The following is a 25,650-nucleotide window of genomic DNA, read 5'->3' as shown; positions in this document are numbered from 1 at the left end:
TTTCCAGCAGCTGACACCATTGCAACATTTGCCCTCCAGATGATGGAGACTATGTAATCTTCTTGGAAGCTTTTAAAGCCACTCCAACCAACTGGTGGCCAGCAGCAGAGGAGCCATATAGAACACTTTGTTTTGGCACCTTCCTGCTTTTTCTCATCCCTGCAGACCAAGCGTGCTACATTACTTAGGTTCCATTGATACCAGAAGCAAACACCTGACTTTACTCAAGAATTCTGGTCTCACAGAGCAGCACGGCTGTCATACCATTGTGTCAGAGATGGGAGAGTTTTACTTAATTAGTTTCAGTTGTGTGCAATATCCAGCAGGGATTAATATTTTGCAGCCATTTCCTTTTGAGCCTTCATTTGCTAATGCTAAATAAACCACAGAGCAAATATTTACATTTAAGGTCTGACTCTCATTTATACTAAAGCCCATTTACACCACTGTGGAAGTTTAAAGAGGTCTCAAATTGGATGTAAATTACAATTAGGCCCATATTATGTAATAGACTTTGTGCAAAGTCTTCTGCCTGTAAATTTGTTTATTATGTTTCTCTGCAGGTAGGGTTGCCAGATCCTCAGTTTTCGACTGGAAAATCCAGTTGAAAAGAGGACCTGGCAGTGTCCATTCAGATGTACTGACCCAACACCAAAAGTCGGGTTACCACAGGGTGGGGAGAGACACTGAGTCATTAACCCCCACCCGCCCATACTCAGCCTGGGCTATCTCCTACCTGCCAGCAGGCTCCTTGTCAGTCTACAGCAGCTCCCATCCCAGCCTCGTAGCAGAAGAGCGGGAAAAGGGAGAGGCCTGGGGAAGAGGTGGATAAGGGGGAGGCCTTGGGGGAAGAGAAAGGGCAGGGGGATGGACCTCAGGAGTCCAGTTACCAGCAATTAGAAAGGTGGCAACCCTATCTGCAGAGGAAGCAGGAGGGAACCTTTATTCAAACCATTCTTGAAAATGCACAATAAATAAATAACCATGAAATAACTAGTTATGAATAATGCTGTTCTCGGCTCTGATCCTACAATGAGTGACAAGTTAGTTAAAATATAACTTATGCTTCATGTTTGAGACTCTGTACAAAATTCAGCATCAATAGAGAAAAAAAAAAAAATAGTGGCCTAGATCCTCAGCTGGGGTAAATCTGCATAGCTACTCCTTTTTGCACTTGGTGGGCATCTGGCCCTAATTCTTTTGCTTTTAGATTATTTCAGTTCTAATTTGTGCAACTGTCAAACTTCAAACAGGAAGCTTGAGATCCACACACAGAAAGGTGCACACAACTGCACATCTACACACACACACACAGTTATGCATCCAGAACAGAAGGCTGCTCCAAGAAAAGGACCAATGTGCCCATTCACATGGAGTCAAAGAGACCGCATATGCAGTTTTGCAGGCATCCCATGGGCCTCCTTTCCTTTGGCAGCAGTGGTCTTGGTGGGAAAAATATATATAAAACCTTTTATTTTCTGTTGTTCTTTGCTAAATTAAATTATTTATTTATTTAATCATCTGGCCTGAATGATTGTTCCAAAAACTACTGCTTCTCAAGAGAAGTAGCAAGAAAGGGAAAAAAATAATAATGTTATAGAAAGTACACGCCGTGCCAAAAATAATTGTTTTGTCATGAGGAGTCTGCACTGGGATACTACAGAGGCCTAAGATGAGACATACTGAGAAATAACAGCACCACAGCTCCTGTTTGAAACGGAAGTGCAAAGGAATTTTCAACTTCATGCATATAAAGAGCATACTGTACACATTGTGATACAAGCTAAATCCAAAAGTAACACTGCTGGGACTGATGTAATCTTACTGAATTATATTCAAATAATGGTGTAGTTAACTATGCTGTACAGAACAGGCTGCAGCTGCTAGAGGAGACAGCACTCTACAAAAAACTATATTTTTACAGCTTATAAAACAGAAACAAAATGAAAAATCTCTCTCTTTTAGATGAAGAAATATTTGCTTAAGTCCTTCAACACTGGCATATACTGATATGCCAACAGTGAAAGAGATGGAATTCTGAGTTCTTTGATTTCTACAAAGCTAATTTGCATTATTGAGTGTGTTTCAGTAACAATTTCATAAAACAATCAAATGCACAGTTAATAGATTCTACTTAATCTATGTACAAACTCCACTGTTTTTAGAAACTTAAATTGTAGTTTTCATTAAATTAATATTTAATGAATAAAACACCTCAGAAAAACAAACTATTATATATTAAAAAGTTCCATCCTTTCATTTTACTTATTTTTCAGCATTATTGAAACAAGTCCTACTATACATAAAAAGCACAAGTAACTGTTCCTCCACATTTTGTTAGCATTTCCTCCTTACGTTGCACTTTTATGTTAGCTTTTCAAAATGGAAATTATTTTTAAAAGCATTTTAAGAACATAAGAACAGCCGTACCGGGTCAGACCAAAGGTCCATCTAGCCCAGTATCCTGTTTACCAACAGTGGCCAATGCCAGGTGCCCCAGAGGGAGTGAACCTAACAGGCAATGATCAAGTGATCTCTCTCCTGCCATCCATCTCCATCCTCTGACAAATGGAGGCTAGGGACACCATTCCTTACCCATCCTGGCTAATAGCCATTAATGGACTTAACCACCATGAATTTATCCAGTTCTCTTTTAAACGCTGTTATAGTCCTAGCCTTCACAACCACCTCAGGTAAGGAGTTCCACAAGTTGACTGTGCGCTGCGTGAAGAAGAACTTCCTTGTATTTGTTTTAAACCTGCTGCCTATTAATTTCATTTGGTGACCCCTAGTTCTTGTATTATGGGAATAAGTAAATAACTTTTCCTTATCCACTTTCTCCACATCACTCATGATTTTATATACCTCTATCATATCCCCCCTTAGTCTCCTCTTTTCCAAGCTGAAGAGTCCTAGCCTCTTTAATCTCTCCTCATATGGGACCTGTTCCAAACCCCTAATCGTTTTAGTTGCCCTTTTCTGAACTTTTTCTAGTGCCAGTATATCTTTTTTGAGATGAGGAGACCACATCTGTACGCAGTATTTGAGATGTGGGCGTACCATTGATTTATATAAGGGCAATAATATATTCTCAGTCTTATTCTCTATCCTTTTTTTAATTATTCCTAACATCCTGTCTGCTTTTTTGACCACCTCTGCACACTGCGTGGACATCTTCAGAGAACTATCCACGATGACTCCAAGATCTTTTTCCTGATTTGTTGTAGCTAAATTAGCCCCCATCATACTGTATGTATAGTTGGGGTTATTTTTTCCAATGTGCATTACTTTACATTTATCCACATTAAATTTCATTTGCCATTTTGTTGCCCAATCACTTAGTTTTGTGAGATCTTTTTGAAGTTCTTCACAGTCTAAGATGATCACCACAAATTTTAAAGAAACAACATCAGAAGATTTGATAGCAGAACTGGACCGCCTGCCCGAACATTTTTCCAATAATATCTACTTAATAGAGGTCAAGTATTTAAAGTCGGTTTTCTCATTTTATCAGCCTTTTTCAAACCTCCATGAGAATGCCTGTCAACAGTGTAACAACTCTGTAGCAGCCTTTTATAGTGCATCTAAATATTGAAGAGGTTCACAGATTGTCTCAATAAACTGTTTATAACATTCAGAGAGATAAAGACAAAAGCAATCTTGCTGTTCAGCTTTATCAAACTGAACAATTAATATCCTTAAGGGTGGAAAAACCCCTTTTGGAAAGCACATTGGGTGAAATTCATCCCTGTGCAAAGGGACAGCAAAGCTTAATATACTACTAAATTTTCAATTAAGACCCCAACACATCACTTACATGGTATATAGGTCTTGTGCTAGGGCTCTGCACAGGGATGAATTTCACTCATTATGACCACAGCATATGTTTTATTTAAAAAAAAACAAAAAAACAGACACACTAACCAGTGACTCTGGGATAATGACAGCTTTATGAGGAGAATGATTTACAAAGTCATCTTTCAAGTGTCAGGTCCGTTTAGCAGACACTATACTTTTCCTCTTGCTTATCAAAACAGAACTTTTCTTTGCCTAAGTTCCTTAAGATTTTGCATTTCCCCTTATTTTTAGTATATTGGTACTTCACCCCTTTCCCTCTTTTAAATGCTCCTACAAGGGAAAAAAAACCCACACAAGTTTCTCAGAGACAGTCAAATATTGGACAGGAAGATATGATGGCCCAGTGTTGTACAGCTTTCAGTGTCCATCCTAGATTCTGGACCAGTGGGCTTTTCCATACAAATGCTATAATTTCAATGGGCCAGTTTAAAATGATAATTTAGAGGCATGAACTCCGGGTTAAATAGAAAAGGACAGCAGGATTACAAACCAGAGTGCAAGTTGAACTCCAAACAGAGGACAGAAAGAAGATAAGAGACACAAGAAAGTTTATAAACAAAGTGACTTACAATGGTTTAACCCTATGAAAGAAGAAACATCAATTCTTCTTTGAAAATACTGTGTGTATGTCCACACTGCCAAACTAGATGGAAGGAATTTCCTTCTCCTTCCTCCACACATCCAGGGCCGGCCTTAGCAAGAGCGGGGCCCGATTCCTGGGGGCAGGGCTTGCCAGTGGCAAGCCCCGCCCCCAGGAATCAGGCCGCACTCCAGCCGGGGTCACGGGGTTTGGGTCCAGGCCGGAGCCGCTGGGGCCGGGGGTTCTCGGCTGGCACCGCTCGGACGGGGACGGGGACGGTGCCCATGTCAGAGCCGTTGGGGCCGGGGCCAGAGCCGGTCGGGCCAGGGGTGCTCAGCTGGGGCCGGAGCCACAGGGCCAGGCTGGGGGTGCTCGGGCAGAACCAGGGCCTGCGCCCCGGGGCCGGAGCCGCTCGGGCCAGGGACAGAGCCGGGGGTGCTCGGCCAGAGTCGGAGCCGGGGGTGCTCGGCCGGGGCCGGGGTTGCCAAGCCGGGCTGGAGCCAGAGCCGCTGGGGCCGGGGCTGGGGGTGCTCGGCCAGGGCCAGACTGGGCCGCACCGCGCCTCCCCGGAGCCCTCCTCACACCCTCCCACCCCAGCTTACCTGCTGCTGCCCGCCTGCCCCTGCTTCTTTTCAGACTTCCCACGAACATCTGATTCGCAGGAAGCAGGGGAGGGGGAGGAGAAGGGGGGCGGAGTGTTCAGGGGAGGGGAGGATGGGGAAGTGAGTTGGGGCGGGGGCGGGATGGACAGCTGGGGGGCCCTCTTAGGCGCAGGGCACGATTCAGCCGAATCAGCTGAATCGGCCTAAAGCCGGCCCTGCACACATGTGGCAGCAACCACCAAATGTTGCTTTAAATTTTGGTGCCCTCAGATTTACACCATTCACTCATATTCGCTGCCATGGTAACTGTCAAGAAAACATTTCTACAGACAAGTTATTCAGGATAGGAAAGGATAGTAGTGGATCAATCCCGCCCATGTTAGTATTGACTGAAAAGCCTGTTGTCATCCGGCATCTATTTAATGCTTTGTTTGTCCTTTCACAAAGTAACCACCACCAGCACCACAGTTGGCAACTCAACTGACTGTCTGGAGAGGCCAAGGATTGAAATGTCATGAAATATGCACTAGGGTCCCCCACAGTTCAGGTTGAGGCACACTGGCAGGGTATACTGGCATTTCCACTGCCTAGGCTGTGCTTTTCCTATGGACCTCAGTCTCCACAGTTATCCATATAAAAATCTCACTTGATTTTTCTTGCATGCTTAGTTTATAAAATAGTACCTCAGAAAGAGAAATGCTAGGAGAAAGCTTATTCTTGAAATCAAACGTAGTATGTATTGCTCATGCCTGCACCCCCTAAACACCAGTTCAGCACAAACAATCCAGACTGAATACTCATGCTCAGATCCAACTAGGAACAGAAGAAGCAAAGGAGAGCAAGAGGTATTATAATACTTGCAGCCACTTATCTGATAGTGAAATAAGAGCACATGAGGAAATCCAGGTGAGATGATCATCCCAAAAGCCATGTGTACACCTCAACACAATAATATGCAGACAATTCCAAGAGCTGGAATATTTACTCTGCACCATCTGCATCCCTTTGGGAGCTCTCCACCCTACTAAATAGTCATGGTGACATGTCTTGCCTCATTCTGAAGGTTTGCATTTTTTTCTCTCACAGGACTAATAATGAGTGTCAAAATAATGTAGAATAGTTACTATAGAGTTTCTAGGTTTTCTGAAAACTAGGCTCCTTGGATGTGGAAAGTACATAAAAGTCCTGGAATAAGGCCTTGACCATTAGATTCTTTTTAGGCTAGGTCTACACTACAAACTTACACTGGTATAACTACATTGCTCAGGGATGTGAAAAATCCGCACCCCTGAGAAATGTATTTGTACTGACCTAACTCCTGGTGTGGACAGCACTATGTCAACTGGAGAGTTTCTCCTGCTCACACAGCAACCGCCTCCCAGAGAGATAGATTAAGTCAGGGCCGCCCGGGGGGGGGGCAAGTGGGGCAATTTGCCCCAGGACCCGCAGGGGCCCCCACAAGAGTTTTTCGAGGCCCCTGGAGCCGGGTCCTTCACTCGCTCCGGGGGCCCCGGAAAGCTCTCACGGGGCCCCTGCCCCCAGAGCTTATTCCGCTCTGGGTCTTTGGCGGCAGTTCGGCGGCGGGGGGTCCTTCCGCTCCGGGACCCGCCGCTGAAGTGCCCTGAAGACCCGTGGCAGGGGGTCCTTCCGCCCCGGGACCCGCCGCCGAAGTGCCAGGTCTTTGGTGGCAATTCGGCGGCGGGGGCCCCCTGCAGCCAAAGACCCCAGGCCCCCTGAATCCTCTGGGTGGCCCTGGATTAAGTACGCTGAAGGAAGAAGCTCTCCTGTCAGCATAGGTAGTGTCTTCACTAAAGTGCTACAGTGGCGTTGCTGCAGGTTTTTAAGTGCAGACCTGCCCTCAGCGAGCTACAAACTGCCTTCATAGGGCAGACCCACTTCCTAAAGCTTCCTAAATGATTTAAGATTTTTCTGAATTGTCAAACCAGTAATTAGTTTTAACTCACCCTTTCTTGAGACAGGCATATGTTCCCTTTTGCAAGGTCAAATAACACGCTCAGGTGGTAGAAGGGGTAGAAGGATCACTTCTCTTTGTTTACCACCACCAGTTAGTCCCAAACTCTGCATACTGCCAAGACTTCTAGTGATGCTACTCAGATCACCTATTAATGGAGATATGGCCTTAGAATGAGATCCTCAAAGATATTTAGGTGCCTAACTCCCACTGAAGTCAATGGGAGTTAGGCGCCTAAATACCTTTTGGGATCTGAGCCTTACTGCCAGTCCTGTGCTCTTTTCACTGCTTTACAAGGCCCCTATCTTGCTAGTCAGCACTCACACAACTTAGGCCTCCCACTCTCTATCTCCCATGCTCAGGCTCTCTACTGTTGCCACTTTCAGCTGCAGATACTCTAGTAGTGCAATTCATGCTTTGCACATACTATCATAGATGCACATTCAAAGAAGATGCTGAGCCATTGGAGTCAATAGAAGGCAGGGGTGCTCAGCAACTCTCAGGATCTGGCCATACAATTTGTATAGAGCTGACTGAAAACCCAGTGTTATCGACAAAATGAAAATTTTTGAAGAAAGTGTCTGCTTTCCTCAAAAGTTTTTCAAGATTTCATCAGAAAAACAAAAAGGTTTTAGTTTTTGGCTGAAGTTTTTCAGTTTGCAAAAAGTCAACATTTTTCTGTTGGGGGGAAAAGTACATTTGCCAGACAGCTCTACACACACACACACACACACACACACACACGCACGCACACACCAACCTTTCTCTCTCACTGTTACTACTCTTGCCCATTGTAATCTGGATTTTATTTTTTGGCCTTTTGTTTCTAACTCCGTTTGGGTTTGGTAACGTCTGTTGCTATATTTAAATAGAAGTATATAAATAGTGTGTCAGTGTATCAGAACAACAACCTTCCTATGCAGTTATAGTGACCTTATAGCTTTGCTTTGTTTTCATGGCAGTTTAAACTTGTGCCTGAATAATCAGTTTATGAACAGTCCTGCCTGTTTATAATTAGAAGCAGGTATACAGTTTCTACTGTATGTTGGCAACCAGATTTCTGTCACCCCGATCGCAGGTTGTCGTCACAGGCTCATTTTATCTCTGTGAATAGGTTTAGGTTTTTCTGACCAAAAACAGTGTGGTAAGAACAAATCAAAACATTGAGCACACTTTTGGTGCTAAACAAATAGATAACCATACCAACTAATAATTAATAGTAATCTGCTATTATTTATTTGCACTCTACTTAAACAGAGCCAAATGGGTTTTATGAAGATGATGTGCATGAATAAAATGCCAGCTTCCTTGAAACAGAGCCATATGGTATAAATTATTCTCCAAGGACCCCTTCATTCCCAGGTCAGCTATTATACACTTCAATAGGACAATTCTTAGTAATTATATCTAATAGCAATTTCACTGCCAAATGCATTTCTGAAGGAGGCGGATTCTATTTTTGCTACCAGTATTACTGTAAATAAAACCATTACCAAATGAAATCTACCAAAAACTTTCAAACTTGTCTCGTTTAAATAAACTGCATTGCAAGACCCAGTACTAAGCTAACCTCTGGTTGTTTATAGCATATATTTGTACATTTCCTAAACACTTAGATCCAATGGGAGTTACACATGACACAGAGAATGCAAATGTAGACATGATACAGAAGTGTGACCTCAGAAGGATACATATCTATAATATTTATAATAATCACTATTCAAGTACAATTTACAGCAATGAACTTCAGAACAATATTAGACAAACTGTCTCAAAAGATTTTAACACAGAAATGTATTTTTCACATAAAAGTACAATAGAAAATTTTTACACTTTGAAACACTCTTATGGCATTCATGGTACTGAAACTCTGCTATGGTATTCATGAAAACCAAAGTATTTGTTTACAATAAAACGTTACAATAATAGCAGAATTCTGCTATCAGATAGGAAGTCAGTCATCCCTATTTTGTCTAAATTGCCACCTACACTCCGTGGTGTTTATAAGAAATCATGTAACCAGTGATAGCTAGATTGTGTGACAGATAGGAATAGATGATAATTTGTCCTAGAACCGCAAAAACATTTAAGTGCCTAACTCCTATTGAAGTCAATAAGAGTTAGGTACCTAAATACTTTCGAGGATCTGGATCTTTATCAATTTATAACAACTGTTATAATACAAATATATATAGATGCAAGTTTGTATACTGTCAATTTATGCCTCTCCCCCACCTTTCATAATCTGCTAGACATCTTGCTCTTTGGGACAGCGACCTTGTCTTCATGTACTTTTGTATGGTGCCTAGTACAGTGAGGTCCTGATCCTGACTGAGAATTTTAGGTGCTACTGCAATACAATTATTAAGTAATAAATAACAGTAGCACTGCAGAAAGAACAGTCATTCTAAAGAATTATCATAGATAGACCATTAAAAAAAAAACGTGACAGGGTAACTGTCCTTGACATTTGCAAACTGGAAAGCACTGTCCATTAGTTTCCAGGCTGCAAACTCAAAATAGTTCCATGTACTGGAAACAGAATTTAGCAGTTGATCTTTCTGCAGACTATCACAGCTGCAATTTAAAAAAAAAGAGTATTTTTTACAAACAATTTCAGTAAATTAATCTGTTCAGTAGTACTATGAAAGAAGCCACACAACAGCACTACAGGTAACAATCTTACAGTAGATACCATTTTCCTCTCACAACAGCAGCCCTAAATATTCAAAAAATCATGAGTCAGGCTCACCAAAATCATGACATTCATTTAAAAACATGAGATTTAAAAAAAAACAAAACATTATAGATTTTGTGTTCTTTTTATTTGCCTTCTGGTTTGTGAGCCTTTAGGGTGCACTCAGGTCACATTTTAATGCTTTTCTTTGCAACCACAAGGGCTAAAAACTTTCATTTTAAAAAAAGAAAGCTGAAATTGCCATTTAATCACAGGAGTCCAGGAGCTCTGGCTTCCTTTGGGAAAAAAATTAAATATTGCAACCCTCATAATAAAGTTGCATGGGTTGACATCACTACAAAAGGATAAATCATCCTGCTTGCATCACAAGAGGCACATTCCTTAAGTAGAATAGCTGGTATTAGTACCAATTATGGCAAACTAATTGTATTAGTTCAAATCATCCACACCCTTTGATAGTAAAATATGATATGAAGACAAGACTACAAAAGGACAATAATAGTACTAAAAGACAGGAAATTTGCTTTGGGATTTTAGAATAAATAATGTCTTACTGCCCTACGCTTATGCTGAAAAAGCCTCTACCAAAGTAAAAACAGGACAGGAGTTGGCTACAGTCACTCAGAAGACATTATCTGTTTAAACTGCTAATGGCAAGCTCTGCTGTTATATTTGTATTATTGCTTTTCTGCAAATTACTTTTATCAGCGATAATTTAGCTTTTTATTTCATTATCTAGCACAGCAGACAAAAGGAAAACAGGTTTGTTTTACAGCAGCTCCAGCACTTGTTCTGTCCATTAACATTGACAGATGAAGGCAAATTAAAGCTCTTAGGCCACATTTTCAACACACATTGTCGTGAGTACTCTGTATCTAACTAGCCTGTGTTTCTAAAGTTGCACAGAGCACAAATTATGCTTTTATTTTTTCCCATGAAGTACATATTTTAAAAAACATCTATTTTTTTTTTTGCATTTTTCAGTTTTATCTGCCTACCAAGAACAGTTGCATATCATCTAAGCGTAAGCAAGGAGCACCAATTTTTGTAATTTTTTGTGAAAAACAATCATTAGTGATGAGTCATCTGAAGATTGAAACTTCACTTCCTCCCACCCTCGTTTTCTTTTTTCTAAACTAAAACTCTATAAAACCACAAAGGAGGAGTTGGGTTTGATTAAAAAAGATTAGCCATTACATGGTGAAACCTAATTCAAAGGACATTACATTATATTTAGACTTTATTTTAGACTTGTTTTAAGCCACAGGATTTCTAAATCTTGATCCAAAAAAATAGATTACCAACAAAAAATGTTTACTGGATCAAATGCAGACTTATTAGGCAACATTTCCTGTACAAAAGTCATATATTTTTTAAAAACCTTGAGAAGCTGCCACTGCAACCCAAGCATAAAATTGTACTATTGTATAATGCACAATTAAAGTCAATGATAAATTATTTCAAAGGTGAGACCCATATAATAGGGAAAATCTTTATAAAGAGTGACATGGAAAATAAGGAGTGCTGACCCATCATTTTTAAATAATGAATCTATATTGAATTATTATAATTAATTATAATTAAATAATGCCAGTACCATTTCATCTTCTAACTGAAACTGATAATTGTTCTCTAAATAAAAATTGTGAAACATTTACACTAGATTAAAGTGATTTAGCTTTAAATCACTTCCCTAATCATTATTAGAAGACTGACCTATAAGCAGATTTTTTGTTTGGGAGTCAGGTCAGTAAAAATACATTAGTATTATATTAAAAGTCAGTGGAAATGCACAGAAATCCAGAACAGTAAGAAAATATCTCCTAGGTTCCCCACCAAAATAATTTTGAAAAGCAAACAAACATCTTTTAATCTTTTCCTTTTCTTGCAAGCAGGCTTTGCAGGGTTCCCAAAGTAATAATAAAAATGAAATTACAAAGAATGTACGCCAGTGTTCTCCTAAGAGGGCCCTTGTTAAGAGAAAAAGAATATGCTATTTGAATATATTTAACCAGCAGGAGGGTCTAAATCAGGCTCTTATGATTTCCCCCCCCCCCTTCATAATCCATCACAAAGTTCAAGGGTCAGAGCTTTCCCAGAGGTTCACGGTGCATAGTGCAAATGTTGTACACTGAAAAGTTCCCAAAGGCTGTGTCCATTTATATCTCTGGGATTGAGCTAGGCATAAAGCAAAGCAGAATTTGGCTCAAAAATCTTCACATTTTCAATTAAAGTTCTTTTAATTGCATCTATAGGGATTATATTTTGTTTCCTATTCATCCTTTAAAGCTGTGAACTTATAGAAATACACACACACTTGCACTGTGAACATTTAATCATTTTCTGATAAATGGACGTACAATATCAACTATGTTTCTTCTAATGGGTGTAGGTTATTAACAGCATATCGCTAGAGATGTTCTAGTAACTTGGATGCTTTGAATTTCTGTCCCGATTACAGGTCTAGAATGAATTGAAGACTGGAGGAGTTGAGGGTAGAACATTATGGAGATATAAAAATGCAGTAAAGCAGACCTGGGAAGATATTAAGCTGAGAGCCCACGCACATGCTATTACACAGGAGTAGTTCATAAAGTCATGTGTGTAAAAAAGTCCAAAGTGGCTGAGAATTTAAAAAACAGACAGTAGCAGATGGAGAATCCCAGTGATGATTGGATGTGTTGAAATTCTAAACAAAAATATTTTAGGAATTGCATATTAGGAAAAACCTTTTCACTTGGAGGGTGGTGAAGCACTGGAATGGGTTACCTAGAGAGGTGGTGAAATCTCTTTCCTTAGAGGTTTTTAAGGTCAGGCTTGACAAAGCCCTGGCTGGGATGATTTAGCTGGGGATTGGTCCTGGTTTGAGCAGGGGGTTGGACTAGATGACCTCCTGAGGTCCCTTCCAACCCTGACATTCTATGAAAAAGAGCTCTCAGGCATTCTTGTAGCCGTTTCCATCACTTCACGCTGACTCAACAGATATTAAGAACATAAGAATGGTCCTACTGGGTCAGACCAAAGGTCCATCTAGCCCAGTATCCTGTCTTCCAACAGAGGCCAGTGCCAGGTGCCCCAGAAGTAATGAACAGAACAGGTAATCATCAAGTGATCCATCCCGTCGCTCATTCCCAGCTTCTGGTAAACAGAGGCTAGAGACACCATTCCTGCCTATCCTGGCAAATAGCCATTGATGGATCTATCCTCCATGAATTTATCTAGTTCTTTTTTGAACCCTGTTATGGTCTTGGCCTTCACAACATCCTCTGGCAAGGAGTTCCACAGGTTGACTGTGCCTTATGTGAAGAAATACTTCCTTTTATTTGTTTTAAACCTGCTGCCTATTAATTTCATTTGGTGACCCCTAGTTCTTGTGTTATGAGAAGTAGTAAACAACACTTCCTTATCTACTTTCTCTACACCAGTCATGCTTTTATAGACCTCAATCATATCTCTCCTTAGCCATCTCTTTTCCAAGCTGAAACGTCCTAGTCATATGCATCTCTCCTCATACGGAAGCCATTCCATACCCCTCATCATTTTGTTGCCCTTTTACGAACCTTTTCCAATTTCAATATATCTTTTTTGAGATGTGGAGACCACATCTACACACAGTATTCAAGATGTGGGCATACCATGGATTTATATAGAGGCAACATGATCTTTTCTGTCCCATTATCTATCCCTTTCTTAATTATTCCCAGCATTCTGTTCGCTTTTTTGACTGCCACTGCACATTGAGTGGATGTTTACAGAGAAATAGCCACAATGACCACTCAAGAAAGAGATCTTGGAGTAAGAGCTAATTTAGACCCCATCATTTTATATGTATAGTTGGGATTATGCTTTCCAATGTGCATTACTTTGCATTTATCAACATTAAATTTCATCTGCCATTTTGTTGCCCAGTCACCCAGTTTTGAGAGATCCTTTTGTATCATCTGCAAATGTTGCCACCTCACTGTTTACCCCTTTTTCCAGATCATTTATGAATATGTTGAATAGGACTGGTCTCAGAACAGACCCCTGGGGGACACCACTATTTACCTCTCTCCATTCTGAAAACTGACCATTTATAACTACCCTTTGTTTCCTATCTTTTAGCCAGTTACCAATCCACGAGAGTATCTTCCCTCTAATCCCGTGACAGTTTACCTTGCGTAAGAGCCTTTGGTGAGGGGCCTTGTCAAAGGCTTTCTGAAAATCTAAGTATACTAACTATATCCACTGGATCCCCTTGGTCCACATGCTTGTTGAGCCCCTCAAAGAAGTCTAGTAGATTGGTGAGGCATGATTTCCCTTTACTAAAACCATGTTGACTCTTCAACAAATTATGTACATCTATATATCTGACAATATTGTTCTTTATTATAGTTTCAACCAGTTTGCCCGGTACTGAAGTCAAGCTTGCAGGCCTGTAATTGCCGGGATCACCACTGTAGCTCTTTTTAAAAATTGGTGTCACGTTAGCTAACCTCCAGCCATCTGGTACAGAAGCTGATTTAAATGATAGGTTACAGAGTACAGTTATCAGAGTGGTAGCCGTATTCGTCTGTATCAGCAAAAAGAACAAGGACTACTTGTGGCACCTTAGAGACTAACAAATTTATTTGAGCATAAGTTTTGGTGGGCTAAAACCCACTACATCGGTTTTAACCCACGAAAGCTTATGCTCAGATAAATGTGTTAGTCTCTAAGATGCCACAAGTACTCCTCGTTCTTTAGACTACAGTTAGTAGTTCTGCAATTTCACATTTGAGTTCCTTCAGAACTCTTGGGTGAATACCATCTGGTCCTGGTGACTTATTGTTATTTCATTTATCAATTTGTTCCAAAACCTCCTCTAATGATACCTCAATCTGGGACAGTTCCTCAGATCTGTCACCTAAAAAGAATGAGTCAGGTTTGGGAATCTCCCTCACATCTTCAGACGTGAAGACCAATGCAAAGAATTAATTTAGTTTCTCCGCAATGGCCTTATCGTCCTTGAGTGCTTCTTTAGCACCTCGATCATCCAGTGGCCTCACTGGTTGTTTAGCAGGCTTCCTGCTTCTGATGTACTTTAAAAAATGTGCTGTTACTTTGAGTCTTTGGCTAATTGTTCCTCAAATTCTTTTTTAGCCTACATAATTGTATTTTTACACTTCATTTGCCAGTGTTTATGCTCTTTTCTATTTTCCTCACTAGGATTTAACTTTCACTTTTTAAAGAATGCCTTTTTACCTCTCACTGATTCTTTTACTATGTTGTTTAGCCACAGTGGCTCTTTTTTGGTTCTCTTACTATGTTTTTTAATTTGGGGTATATATTTAAGATGAACCTCTATTGTGGTGTCTTTAAAAAGTTTCCACGCATGTTGCAGAGATTTCACTTTTGGCACTGTACCCTTTAATTTCTGTTTAACTTACCTCCTCATTCATATTCAAAACTCATATTCAATGCTTCAGGGTGATGTTTAGGGTTATTTGTGTGTACTTGTTGTGTGGTTGCGCTGGAAGAGTTGTGTGGATTTCTGCAGGAGGCAAATGAGGGCAGAGGGGGCTTCGTTGAGGGCTGTGTGTGTTTGAGGTTATCATGTGGGTAATTGTTTTGATTTGTATTGGGAGGGGGGGATTGTGTTGGGAGATATGTGTTGATTTGTGTGCATGGTGGTTGGTTACACAGATCATAGAATTGTAGGACTGAAAGGGACCTCAAGAGGTCATCTAGTCCAGTCCTCTGCACTCATGGCAGGACAAAGTATTACCTAGACCATCCCTGACAGGTGTTTATCTAACCTGCTCTTAAAAATCTCCAATGATGGAGATTCCACAACCTCCCTAGGCAATTTATTCCAGTCATACTATGGCACCATATTAATTAAGTTTTCCCTAATGTCCAACCTAAACCATCCTCGCTGCAATTTAAGACCATTGCTTTTTGTCCTATCCTCAGAAGATGAGAACAATTTTTCTCCCTCCTCTGTGCAACAGCCTTTTATGTACTTGAAAATTGTTATGTCCCCTCTCAGTCTTCTCTTCTCCAGATTAAACACACACAATTTTTTCATTCTAAACCTTTCATCAGTTTTGTTGCTCTTCTCTGAGCTTTCTCCTATTTGTCCACAACTTTCCTGAAATGTGGCATCCAGAACTGAACACAATACTCCAGTTGAGGCTAGGGTTGCCAACTTTGTAATCGCACAAAACTGAACACCCTAGCCCCGCCCCTTCCCCAAGGCCATGCCCCCTGTCTCGCCCATTTCCCGAGGCCATGCCCCCCTGCTCACTATATTCCCCTCACTCGCTTTCACTGGGCTGGGGTAGGGGGTTGGGGGACAGGAGGCGGTGAGGGCTCCAATTGGGGGTGCAGGCTCTGGGGAGGGGCCAGAAATGAGGGGTTCAGGGTGCGGTAGGGGGTTCCAGGCTGGGTCGTGGGGGTAAGGGCACCGTCTGGGGGTGCATGCTTTGAGTTGGGGCTGGGGATGAGGGGTTTGGGGTACAGGAGTGGGTTCCAGGCTGGGGTATGGAGCTCTGGGCTGGGACAGGGGTGAGGGTTCTGTCTGGGGGTGCCGGCTCTGGGGGGTAGAGGGGTTCAGGGTGTGGGAGGAGGCTCTGGGCTGGGGCAGGGGGGTGAGGGTTCCATCTAGGGGTGCAAGCTCGGTGGTGGGCCCAGGGATGAGGGGTTTGGAGTGCATGAGGGGGCTCCAGGCTGGGGGGGTGGGGCAAAGGAGTTCAGGATGTGGGAGAGGGCTCTGGGCTGGGGGAGGGGAGTGAGGGCACTGTCTGGGGGTGCAGGCTCTGGGGTAGGGCTGGGGATGAGCGGTTTGGGATGCAGGAGGGGGCTCCAGGTTTGTGGGGGCTCAGGGTCGGGGCATGAGGTTGGGGCATGGGGTTACCTCCATCAGCTCTCGGTCAGCAGTGCACCCGGGGGACTAAGGCAGGCTTCCTGCCTGTACTGACTCCGCGCTGCACCCCAGAAGTGGCCAGCAGGTCCGGCTTATAGGTGGAGGCATGCAAACAGCTCTGCACACTGCTCTTGGCCACGGTTCGCCAATGGAAGTGCGGAGCCGGTGCTCAGAGCAGGGGCAGTGCGCAGAGCCCTGTGGGCCCCCCACCTAGGAGCCAAACCTGCTTCCTGGCTGCTTCCGGGGTGCAGCACGGAGCCAGGACAGGTAGGGACTTGCTTCCTTAGCTCTGCAGCACTGTTGACCAGACTTAACGGCCCGGTCAGTGATACTGATTGGAGCTGCGACGGTCCCTTTTCGACCGACTGTTCCAGTCAAAAACTGGACACCTGGTCACCCTAGTTGAGGTCTAATCAGCGCAGACTAGAGAGGAAGAATTACTTGTTGTGCCTTGCTTACAACACTCCTGCTAATACAGCCCAGAATGATGTTTGCTTTTATTGCAACACTGTTACGCTGTTGACTCATATTTAGCTTGTGATCCACTATGACTCCCAGATCTCTTTCCACAGTACTATTTCCTAGGCAGTCATTTCCCACTTTGTATGTGTGCAACTGATTGTTCCTTCCTAAGCAGAGTACTTTGCATTTGTCCTTCTTGAATTTCAACCTATTTACTTCAGACCATTTCTCCTACCATATTTTTACTGGCAGTCACTATGTTAGACGTCCAATCGCTAGTAACCTTTTTGTTGAAAACTGAAACAAAGGCAGTCATTTAGCACTTCTGCCATTTCCACATTTCCTGTTATTGTTTTCTCCCCTCATTGAGTGACGGGTCTACCCTGTCCTTAGTCTTCCTCTGGCTTTTAATGTATTTGTAGAGTGTTTTCTTGTAACCCTGTATGTCTCTAGCTAGTTTAATCTCATTTTATGTCCTGGCCTTTCTAATTTTGTCCTTACATACTTGTGCTATTTGTTTATATTCATTCCTCATAATTTGACTTAGCTTCCACTTTTGTGGAACCCTTTTTTGAGTTTCAGATAATTGAAGATCTCCTGGTTAAGCCAATATGGTCTCTTGCCATACTTCCGATCTTTCCTATGAAGTGGGATAGTTTTCAGAAGTGGCAGTTGGGCCAAATAATCCTCCATCTGTGCAGTCTCCCTCATACAACCAATGAAATTGTGTGCGCAAATTAGCTGTAGAGTAAGGGTGATCAGCTGAGTTACCCCTGATATCAGAATGTTCTAGGACTCTCGGCATGGCATAGACACACGCCTTGCTTTTGCACAGGTATAATTCACAAAGTCAAAATGCCTGAAAATTTACAAATTGGATAGTAACAGAGTGCAAAAATCCAGTGATGATTGAACCTGGTGAAATTCTTAATATAAAGAGCTCTCAGCATGCTGTGTCTGTTTCTATCACTTCACACTGACTTACAAGCATAATAAACTCCAGAATGACAATCCCAGAATCTTATTACATAGATATATAGGAACAGCTGAGGAGAAATGAGGACAGACCTTTCAGTGCTACTAAAATACATGGGATTGGGAGACATTTTTTGAGGGACAAAATGGGTAAATGCTAAAAAAAAAAAAAAAAAATAAGAATTCTCCATCTTAGATGGCACAGATGGCTTGTACGGATAGAAAAATTATACTTAACCCAAATCCAAAACATTCATCTAAAGCAGCAACATCACTACTAGATTACTCTGCCACGCCTGTGCGTGTAAAACAATCTAATAGATTGAACACAGAGCCAGCAGTCAGAAACTCTAAAATTCTAACCCCCCCCTCTCTCCGCCTTGCTGTGTGGCCTTGTTGAGTTACTTAGCCTCTCTGGGTACGCCTACACACCAAATGAAAGTACCTGTGCTAGTTTTAATCTAGCTAGCATGGGGAACTACAGTAGGTGAAGATGTGGCAACACGGACTTCAGTGAGGGCTAACGACCCAAGTACAAGCCCACCAGGGACCCTGAGTATGTATGCTGGTTGCTGGCCTGCAATGAAGTCCATGCTGTTATCCATGCCAGCTAGATTCAAGCTAGTGCAGGTATACCTACCTGTGCTATAATCATACCTTCATTTTCTGTGTTGTCATAACCTCTTTAATCATTCTTACAATGCTTCATGTTGGAAATGTTAATGAGTCAGTGTTTATACAGCAGTTTGAAGATGTAAAGCACTATATAAAAATGTTAAAGTATTATTAACTGTGGAGGGAGTTACCTGTCCTATTTTCCAGCTTGTTAAGATGTAGTAATAGCAATAGCAATAACTAGAAATAATCCAAGCTCATATTAGTGGGTGCATCAAGGAATGTAGTACCCAGAATAAAGAGATAGAAAAAAAAGACAGACAATTTCTCCAATCTTGGAAAATGCTCAACTGTAGGTCCTGAAAAACACATGATCTCAGCGAAAGAGTGAGTAACATAAGCTCTATTTTTTCAAAAGGGGTCTCTAATTTTGGATGCACAATTAAACATACACCTGGCAAGACCGCCAGTAGTGTGGTGCACCTACAGTTCCTGTTCAATGAAATCCTGGCCCTACTGAAGTTAATGGGAGTTGTCATTCAAATACAGCTCAAAGCAATTGGGGCAGAGGATAGCTCAGTGGTTTGAGCATTGGCCTGCTAAATTCAGGGTTGTGAGTTCAATCCTTGAGGGGTCCACTTAGGGATCTGGGGCAAAATCAGTACTTGGTCCTGCTAGTGAAAGCAGGGGGCTGGACTTGATGACCTTTCAAGGTCCCTTCCAGTTCTAGGAGATAGGATATCTCTATTTATTTATACACCAGCTGAACATCAAGTCCATATATTTTTCAGTGCTCTACAAATAATTGTAGCACATAACAATCCCATCAAGGAAGTACATATGACCAGAATAAATCTTACTGGGTGACTGTTAAGCAAGTGTTTTAAGGCATTTTAGGAAACGATCATTATAACTATAAGTAAGGCTCATTTTTCTTATTTCCTCAAAACATTATTTTACTAGCTTGTAGCTCCCAATTACAAACTGGGTTTGTAAAAAAACCATCTGCTTCCCTTGGATGTTGCGTACAACATGATTCTACATACAACTGCCACTTTAAAGCGTAGCTACTAACTTTCCCTTCCCACATTTTTGCACATACAACTTTCTGAGGGTTTCAACATACATTCTATATGCACCCATTCTCAAACTACATTTTGTTGTCAAGCAATAACAATAAAAATCACGTGAGTCATGGCCTGAAAATGTTGGCCTGAAAACTGAATTGGCCTCATGCTTGAAATAACTAAGAAACACAAAGCATCAAACCATTTTAAAGGTTTGCAATATGGTATTAGCATATAATCTCTAAAATAATTTTTTTTTTAAAAAGGACTTGTCCAAATTCTTCTTGGGCAGCCCAGCACTACAGCACTGTCAGAAAGGGAATCAAAACACCATCACTGCAGGGAATCAAGGGACCTGAGGGTCCTGGTAGATAACCAACTGAAGACATGAGCTCCCAGTACAATGCTGTAGCTAAAAGGGCAAATATGATCCTTGGATATATATTCAGAGAACTATTAAGTAGGAGTAGGAAATTGGTATTACCTCTGCCTACAGCATTAGTTAAACCTTACTGGAATGCTATGTAACACTTCAAAAAGGATGCTGATATGTTAGAAAGAGTTCAGAAAAGAGCCACAACTATGAGTTGAGATCTGGAAAACATACCTTCAGTAAGAGACTAAAGAGAACCAATAGGGCTTATGGTTTACTCAAGTGGAGGTGAATTGATCATAGTAGATGGCTCTTTAATCGAGCAGAAAAAGGCAGAAATGAGATTCAGTGGCTGAATGCTAGATAAATGAGGACTAGAAAAAAGATGCAAATTTTTAACAGAGAAATAGTTAACCACTGGAACAATTTATAATAGAATGTAGTGAATTCTCTGTCACCTGAAGTCTTGAAATAACTAGATATCCTTTTAAAAGATATGCTATAGTTCAAACAGAAGATAGGGGCTTCTTGCAGAAACAACTGGATGAGGTTCTATGTGGGAGGTCTGACCAGAGGATTACAATGGTTCCTTCTGGCCTTAGAATCTACAAGGAAGTCCCTCCAATGATAAATGAAATGGTATAGCCCCTGAGGTATTTTTAGGTGGCATTGCAAAAACATTTGTTTTTACAACTATTTTTAAGAATTCATTTTTATAACAATCTTAAAAATTATATAAAAATAAAAAGATAGCAACAGTTTTCAAGCCAGATCCAGGACTGCATTAGTGCAGCTTTCTGCTGCAAAGCACAATGTCAGCATAACCAGAGGATTTCCCGTGTCGTGGCATCCTCAAAGGAAGTAGAGCTATTGTAATGGCCCTGCATCCCTTCATCTCCCTGTGGAAGGCAGAAGTGGCACAGTGAAGTAGAAGTGGTATGTGACCAGAGGGTGGGACACATCTGCCTACGCAGTCCCTTGGAAACACTGGCAGCCAGCACAACCTAATCATAGAATATTAGGGCTGGAAGAGACCTCAGGAGGTCATCTAGTCCAACCCCCTGCTCAAAGCAGGACCAACACCAACTAAATCATCCCAGCCAGGGCTTTCCCATGCCTGACCTTAAAAACCTCTAAGGATGGAGATTCCACCACCTCCCTTGGTAACCCATTCCAGTGCTTCACCACCCTCCTAGTGAAATAGTTTTTTTCTAATATCCAACCTAGACCTGCCCCACTGCAACTTGAGACCATTACTCCTTGTTCTGTCATCTGCTACCACTGAAAACAGCCAAGCTCCATCCTCTTTGGAACCCCCGTTCAAGTAGTTGAAGGCCGCTATCAAATCCCCCCTCACTCTTCTCTTCTGCAGACTAAATAAGCCCAGTTCCCTCAGACTCTCCTCATAAGTCGTGTGCCCCAGCACCCTAATTATTTTTGTTGCCCTCCACTGGACTCTCTCCAATTTGTCCACATCCTTTCTGTAGTGGGCGGCCCAAAACTGGATGCAATAGTCCAGATGTGGCCTCACCAGTGCCGAATAGAGGGAATAATCACTTCCCTCGATCTGCTGGCAATGCTCCTATTAATGCAGGCCAATATGCTGTTAGCCTTCTTGGCAACAAGGGCGCACTGTTTACTCATATCCAGCTTCTCGTCCAGTGTAATCCCCAGGTCCTTTTCTGCAGAACTGCCGCTTAGCCAGTCGGTCCCCAGCCTGTAGCAGTGCATTGGATTCTTCCATCCTTGTTGGACCTCATCAGATTTCTTTTGGCCTAATCCTCCAATTTCTCTAGGTCACTCTGGACCCTATCCCTACCCTCCAGCATATCTACCTCTTCCCCCAGGTTAGTGTCATACACAAACTTGCTGAGGGTGCAATGCATCCCATCATCCAGATCATTAATCTTCTAACTTGGGTGGGCAGGGGACTAGCCTGGTGCAGACTGGCTTAGTATCAAGAGAGTGAAAAGAGGACTTAATGACATACACGCTCTACACCCTGAGCTGTGTTAGTTAAGCCCCATGGGGTTGGAGATTGTGGGTACACTGTCCAGTCCACACTTATACAGAGCCACCCATTTCCTGTTCCATCTTCACCCTCTTGTGGAGAGCTCTGTAACAGGGCAGTCCTGAGAAGGATTGCTGCAGAGGTAGCTGACATGCCCAGGAAGGGTAAGAGCCCAGAGACACAATCTGGACCCTGGTTTTTAATATTTCAAAGCCATGTGGAAATTCATCCATTTCACACTCAGTTTGTCATTCATATCACTGCGTTATACATTATCCAAAATATACTGTGTATTTTTTGACACAGGATGCTGTTCTAAACAAGAACAATGTTAGAAGTATAAACAGCAATAACCACAATTGACTTTGCATATGATTTTACTGTAGCATACAATATCTCCCCGTTAAAACAGAAATGGAGGCCTTTCTTTGCAGGTTGATTATTATATGATGCCATAAAACTCGCTGATGGACCTGCACTCTTTTTTGCATCTGTTGCAGCTTTTAAAAACCAACAGCCTCATATGCAAGATGAAAAGCTGTCATTGCTTTCATAAACACATTATATCTTTATCCTTAATGGAATGCTGTTTTGTCATTTCTTACAGAAAATACTTTTCAGTGAATCACATTAAATATCTCATGTCTCCTGGAGCAACTCCTTATGAATCTGACCTATAACCCATCAGATTCCAGGAAAGGAACATAATGGTCACACAAAGGTGTGCCCCATCATGCCTTTTACACACCAAGAGCAACAACTGATCCACATAAAAGGCTCAATACTGCAAAGTACTGAATGCCCTCAATTTCCACAGAAGTCACCTTCCTGGAACAAGTCCAAATTGTTATTTACAAAAAAAGTACTTGATCCTGTTGCTCTTAGGCAGGTGAAACACCCAAAGAATTCAACCCTCATCTTACATATCAATGTTCCCAATATCAAATGTGTTTGAACTAAAAATATTGCCCCCCATAAACATTTCATTGAATTGTCTTAATAATAATGAACAACTAGGGACTGGGGTGGTTAAGAAGTAGGAAACTAGCATTTAAAATGAATACAAAGGTTAACACTGGACACCCACCAAAACCTGCAAACATTTGTTCACTCAAGGTCTTTTTTCAGCAGCCATGATGAACTTTCCCACTTCAGGAGGGAAGAAGAAAACATTTAGGGCTCTTCAGGCTATAATCCTGCCCACTCTACCCTAATATGGTCCCTGCTTATCATGAGATGATCCTGGCCATGGCTGGTATCTTATCTCTGTAATCCTCTGGGGTTAGATGGAGCCAATCTTACGGCTGTAATAGTTCTAGTGCTGTTATAAAAGATCTTTTCCTGTGAAGAAGCACATTCTTTTTTTTTTGGGGGGGGGGGGGGAAGGAATGACCACACTTGCCAATTGGAAAATGTTTATTTTCATTTGAAATAATCAAAGCAAAGCTGCAGCAACAAAAATCATAGTTGCTTTAGAGCTCTTAATAATCATTAGGCTGTAAACTGAACTGCACCCACATAAATAGTAGATACATAATGATGGAATTGTGCACATGAAGCACTTAGAGCCAGATTTTGTTTCCACTGAAATCAATGGGAGTTTGGTTATTGATTTCAGGAGAGTCAAGATTTAGCACCCAGAGGCAGAGCGTAATTCACTCTAGTGCATAAGGCTCACAAAAATCTCTATGCCCTACTTAAGGCCTGGGTTGAGTCAGTAAAGGCCTGCATTCTGAATAGGTCTTGTACCTGCACTTGTGTGAAACTAGAGCCTTAGCGCTAGTTTCTGCCATGCTGTTACCGGGTCCAGGGCCAGCTCCAGGCACCAGCCAACCAAGCACGTGCTTGGGGCGGCACCTGGTAAGGGGCGGCCAATCTTGGGGTGGCAGGGAGCAGCGCGGCGCTCAGCGGGGGGGGGGTTCCGGCGGCGCAGCGCTCGGCGGGGGGTGTTCAGCAGCGCGGTGCTCCACGGGGAGGGGTTCGGTGGCACTCCGCGTGGGGGGGGAGGAGGTTCGGCAGCGTAGCGCTCAGCGGGGGGTGTTCGGCAGCGCTCTGCGCGGGGGGGGGGGGGGGGATGTTCGGCGACGCGGCACTTGGCGGGGGGTTTGGTGGTGTGGCGCTCCGCAGGGGGCTGGAGTGTTCAGCAGTGCGGCGCTCAGCGGGGGTTAAGGCGGCGCTCCACGCGGGGGCAGGCCCTCAGCAGCACTTTTTTTTGCTGCTTGGGGTGGCAAAAAAGTTAGAGCCAGCCCTGACCGGGTCTGTGGTGAGAGGTGGAGGAAAGGTGTTGAGATCTTCCTTCTGCTCTGCGTAGTCCATATAAGGACCAAAGAAACTCCAGACTCTGAGCCCATAAAAATGCAGAGTTGGCACTCTGCCTTCTCCATGGGGGAGCACAGTGCCCAAAGTGGTGGGAAGGGATTAAGAGGAAGAAGGGACATGGGTTCACCCAGCTCTGTCCTGACCAGCAGAGCTCTCCATGAGGCTGTGTGCAACCTTGCATGACAACCCCTTCAGAACGGCTGTACCAAACTGGTACAAATGCAGGGTCAGCTCTAACTTTTTTTCCGGAAAAAAAAAAAAAAAAAAGAGCGCTGCCCCACCATAACACCCCCTCCAAGCGCCGCGACGCCGAAACACCCCCCTGAGCGCCCTGCCACTGAAACACCCCCCCCGAGCACCGCACAGCACTGCCAAAACACTCCTCCCAGTGCCGCGCTATCAAAACACACACCCCCGAGCGCCCCGCTGCTGAAACACGCCCCCCCCCAAGCACTGCACCGCCAAAACACACACCCCCCGAGCGCCACGCCACGCTGCCGAAACAAAAACAACCCACCCCCCCGAGCGCCGTCCAGCCAAAACAAACACACCCCAAGCGCCCCCCGCCATCCCAAGATTGGCCGCCCCTTACATGCTTGGCGGCTGGTGCCTGGAGTCGGCCCTGACAAATGTGTATTATATTCACGAGCAAAGTCTATAAAGAACACTTATAAGTGACAGCAAATCCAGTTTAAATTGAAACCATTGGCAGGCCAGCCTGTGATTCAGCTGAGCTGAGATTGGATTCAGCAGTCCTAGCTGCTAGGGGTGATTCTGTCAGCTCTCACCCAAGTAGTATTGTTCCACAAACTATCTCACTGAGTGAAATACACACCAGTGACAATCCCTCCGTCCCATATCCGAGACGGGCCTCGGGCAGGCAGCATACTTCCCTGGATGCCATGTCAGGACGACAAATCCCCTTTATCCTGATGGATCCCTAGCTGATTACTCTACCTAAACTGCAGTACTGTGTAACACATGAGATGTTTCTCAATGTATCACAAGCTCAATTTTTGTTTGAAACATGCCACTAGGCTGTGGCATGCATCATTTGAAAAGCCAACAACATGGCATGCTTTTCACTTCACTTACATACATGCCACGTTTAACAAAATATATGAAATCACAATTGCAATAGGCAGAGAACTTTGTTTTCACTATGTGACTGAAGAGGTTTAAATAGGTTGTTTAGCCCATCAGGTACATGGACTATTCTTGCTCATGAAACA

General features: G+C 42.8%; 1 protein-coding gene across 12 annotated transcripts in view; it reads right to left on the bottom strand.

Annotated features, from left to right (window-relative positions):
• The window catches only part of EPAS1 (endothelial PAS domain protein 1), a 153,847-nt gene that overhangs the window by 98,142 nt on the left and 30,055 nt on the right, over positions 1 to 25,650 (bottom strand). The window lies entirely within an intron of this gene.

Source organism: Chrysemys picta, chromosome 3, assembly GCF_011386835.1.
Source record: "Chrysemys picta bellii isolate R12L10 chromosome 3, ASM1138683v2, whole genome shotgun sequence".
NCBI lineage: Eukaryota > Metazoa > Chordata > Testudines > Emydidae > Chrysemys > Chrysemys picta.
Note: the sequence above shows the minus strand (reverse complement) of the source record. Positions and strands in the feature narration are given on the sequence as shown.